Source organism: Prionailurus viverrinus, chromosome B3, assembly GCF_022837055.1.
Source record: "Prionailurus viverrinus isolate Anna chromosome B3, UM_Priviv_1.0, whole genome shotgun sequence".
NCBI classification, from domain to species: Eukaryota; Metazoa; Chordata; class Mammalia; order Carnivora; family Felidae; genus Prionailurus; species Prionailurus viverrinus.
The window spans coordinates 65,346,658-65,351,005 of NC_062566.1; the positions used below are offsets into that span (position 1 = coordinate 65,346,658).

Sequence of the window (4,348 nt, forward strand, 5' to 3'; positions counted from 1 at the left end):
CACTGGATTATTTGTTTTTTGGGTGTGGAGTTTGGTGGGCTCTTCATAGATTTTGGATACTAGCCCTTTGCCCGATATGTCATTTGCAAATATCTTTTCCCATTCCGTTGGTTGCCTTTTAGTTTTGTTGATTGTTTCCTTTGTTGTTCAGAAGCATTTTATCTTCATGAGGTCCCAATAGTTCATTTTTACTTTTAATTCCCTTGCCTTTGGGGATGTGTCGAGTAAGAGATTGCTACGGCTGAGGTGAGAGAGGTCTTTTCCTGCTTTCTTCTCTAGGGTTTTGATGGTTTCCTGTCTCACATTCAGGTCCTTTATCCATTTTGAGTTTATTTTTGTGAATGGTGTGAGAAAGTGGTCTAGTTTCAACCTTCTGCATGTTGCTGTCCAGTTCTCCCAGCACCATTTGTTAAAGAGACTGTCTTTTTTCCATTGGATGTTCTTTCCTGCTTTGTCAAAGATTAGTTGACCATACTTTTGTGGGTCTAGTTCTGGGGTTTCTATTCTATTCCATTGGTCTATGTGTCTGTTAAAAACATTTTTGTAAGTGGAAACTGGGGGCATCTGGGTTGCTCAGTTGGTTGAGCGGCTGAATTGGGCTCAGGTGATGATCTCACGGTTCCTGAGTTTGAGCCCAGCATCGGAGTAACTGCTATCAGCTCAGAGCCTGCTTCAGATCCTCTGTCTCCCTCTCTCTTTGCCCTTCTCCCACTCTCTCTCTCTCTCTCAAAAATAAATAAAAACATTAAAAAAAAGTGGAAACTGATACCAAGTATGGCCTCTAACAACCTTTCAGTATAGCCAGAAAGTGAAAGACTGGCTGGGAAGCAGTGTCATCCATGAGTGCACCATCCCGTTTTCCAACTTTTTACCAACACTAGAAGTTAACTACTATTTAAATCTGAGCTAAGCAGATGCGTGAAAAATATCCATTTTTGTGTGGAAGAGAAAATAAGGTCTTGTGTAAAAACTAAAAAAAGTTTAGATTGACTGGTATGTGGAAAGCATGGATGGATTAACTGTCAGCTTCAAGGAGGGTAATTTAGACTCAATCATTTGTTTGGATGAATTGTATCCATGGGGAGGTTACTGGTGATAATCCCTAGGAAAGGAATCTAACTGCTAGCAAGATGAGTTGCTTTTTATTAATGTGAATATCATCTATATCATCGTCAAGAAAAAGTCTAAAAAGACATTTAAAACACATATATAAGAACGTTTATGTCAAGCAACAGAGAATTAAATAGTGGTCTTTGTTAGAGCAGTCACACATGTCAGACTTTGGCCCAGGTCATGATCTCAGGGTTTGTGAGTTCAAGCCCCGTGTTGGGCTCTGTGCTGAGAGCTCGGAGCCTGGGGCCTGCTTCAGATTCTGTCTTCTTCCTCTCTCTGCCCGCCCCTCTCCCATTCATGCTCTGTCTCTCAAACATAGACAAATGTTAACAAATTTAAAGTTAGAGCAGGAACAGGGCACTATTAGTGCTAGTGTTTTTGGTTTTGTCACCACAATGTAAGAAAAATTTGCCTTCACCTCACAAATGTCAAGGAAGAGTATGAGAAAGGACTTGATAGAGTAAGGAGTTGTGCAGAGTGTGCTGTTGAGGAATGGGAAGAAGTAGAGAGATGTAATGAAGGCCCAGGAATTGCAGGCTGGGCGAAGAATGTGGAGGGGAGCCGTGGCCTGGAACATTCGAGTGTGTGTGTGAGTCAGGGGTAAATACCATTTGATGCCTGTCCAGGGAAGAAGAGGCAGTTCAGCTAAGACTGAGAGGTATAGGGAGGAGTGTAGTAACAGAGTTACCACAGGTATGGCGTTCATCTTTGCTTTAACTTGGAAGATACAATATGATGATACCTAGGCAGAATGTCCTCCACAAACCCATAACTGTGTCACTCTCTAGCCCTTATCCTTCGATGGGGTTGTGAGTGCCACACTCTGGCATCCTGCACACCTCTCTTTCCTTCCTTCCTCTAACTCATTTTTTCTTGCTAACTTATAGATATGAGAAATATACATATCAGGTCTTCAAAGAAAGCTTATAACGATTTTCATAGAACTTGCCAATGTGACCATGGATATGGTATCTTATACTGTGAGATGTCCAAATTATGAAATTTACATCACTTGATTATTTCATGGAGTTGAGCAATTTATAAAAGTCTATTAACTTGTGGTCATATACGAGCTATCTCTGAAACAACGACAGAAAAAATACAACAGAACTAACCATAAAAATAAGTACAGGTATCCTTATTTTTTGCAGTACTTTTTTGTGACGCAGTATACTACAAGGATACCTGAATTGCGTTGTGACTGAAATGGTCTGCAGGAGCACACATCAGTCTTCATCAGGTTTTCTGACAATGATATTATGGCCCAGGATTAAGATCAGTGCCATTTCTCCTGAATCAGTTTCTCCTTATTCTCCTCTTTCAGGCGGCGTGAGAGGTGTCACTGCTGACAGAGGCAACGGAGGAGGCCAATCACTTGGCGGTGCTGCAGTTTGTGTTCCTGGGACTCTCCACCGCAGGGGACATCCAGCTCTTTCTCTCCCTCTTTTCCTGTGTGTTCTATGTGGCGAGGCTGGTGGGAAACCTCCTCATTGCGCTAAGTGTGACCTTTGTCCCCGGTTTACAGTCCCCCATGTGCTTCCTGCTGGCCAACCTTTCCATCACCGACGTGATATTTTGCTGTTGCACAGCTCCCAAGATGATTTATGATGTTTTAAGATAATGCAAAACCATCTCTTTTGGGGGCTGTGTAGTTCAGATCTTCTTTATCCGTGCAGTTGGGGGCATTGAGATGGTGCTCTCATCGCCATGGCCTCTGACAGATATGTTGCCATATGTAAGCCTCTGCACTGCCTGACCATCATGACCCCCGTGGAGGTGCATTTTATTTCTAGTCACTTCCTGGATCATTGGCCTTATTCATTCAGTGACTCAACGGGGTTTTGTTGTAGACTTGCCTTTCTGTGGGCCTAATGCATTAGACAGCTTTTTTTGTGACCTTCCTCGGTTCATCAAACTTGCTTGCAGAGAGACAAACACATTGGGATTCATGGTTACTGCCAACAGTGGCTTTATTTCTGTGGCCTCCTGTTTACTTCTAATCATCTCTTACATCTTTGTTTTGGTGACTGTTCAGAAAATCTTCAGGTACTATGTCCAAGGCCCTCTCCACTCTGTCAGCTCATGTCACTGTGGTTGTTTTGTTCTTTGGGCCATTAATCTTGTTCTATGTGTGGTCATTTCCCACATCTCATCTGGAGAAATTCCTTGTCATCTTTGATGCAGTTATCACGATCCTTTTCTGAATCCAGTCACCTATACTTTTAGGAATAAAGATATGAAGGTGGCGATGAGGAGCCTATGCTCTCAGTTTGTAAGTTAATGTCTTTTAAACATGCGGAGGATTGAACTGTGATGTCATTCCTTGGACTCTGGTTATAGAAGAGACTTACAGGTCATGGATTTCTTATCTCACCAGGGGTCATACCTGTAGATGGTGGCAAACAGAATTAGTATAAATGTTAATCAATCCCCTTTGAAAGGCAATATGTGGTTTATTGTTCATTTTTTAAAAAGTGTTTATTTATTTTGGGAGACAGTGCGTGTACAAGCTGGAGGAGGGGCGGAGAGAGAGAGAGAGAGAGAGAGAGAGAGAGAGAGAGAGAGAATCCCAGGCAGGCTCTAAGCCCAGTATGGAGCCTGACATTGGGCTCAGTTTCACAAACCTGCAAGATAATTACCTGAGCTGAGATCAAGAGTTGAACAGCTAACCAACTGAGCCACCAAGTCACCCCTGTATTGCTCATTTTCTATTTTTCCCATAGTAAACATACTATCTCAGTTTAAGGATAAATGTTAATTTTTCCTTCATGTTATGTTTCTTATTATACAGCTGATTGATTTTATATATTTTCAGCTCCTTATCTGTCAGCCTTCCTCATTATTCTATTGCTAATCTGGATTTTTCAGGGCCCAGCAAGAAGATAATAACCATAGCAGTTATTATGAGAGAAAATGTTGGTATAAAGAATGGTTAACTAAATATAAAGCTGTTAACTAGTTATTTGAAAAACAATAAACCCTGAGATACCACAGACATAGCATTGTACGAAGTAGCTCTCACCCCTAGGGATGGAAAATAAAGGGTAGCAGTTAGAATAAGTACACTTGGAAGAAAAAAGCTATTAAGATCTTGGAGGAAGGACCTGTGGAGTTGAAACTCAAATATCTGAGGAGGGGCTGCTGCTCGTGTCTCCGAGCTCAGAGGAAGGCAGGGTCACTACCTCTGAGGAAAGGGTGCTGGTGGCCAACACAGGTGTTCCTGAGGAGGGTGTGA

At 42.1% G+C, this 4,348-nt stretch overlaps 1 pseudogene; it reads left to right on the top strand.

Annotated features, from left to right (window-relative positions):
* The first annotated feature begins 1,006 nt into the window (after positions 1 to 1,006).
* LOC125168066 (olfactory receptor 4F6-like) lies at positions 1,007 to 3,394 on the top strand (annotated as a pseudogene).
* Positions 3,395 to 4,348: the final 954 nt, after the last annotated feature.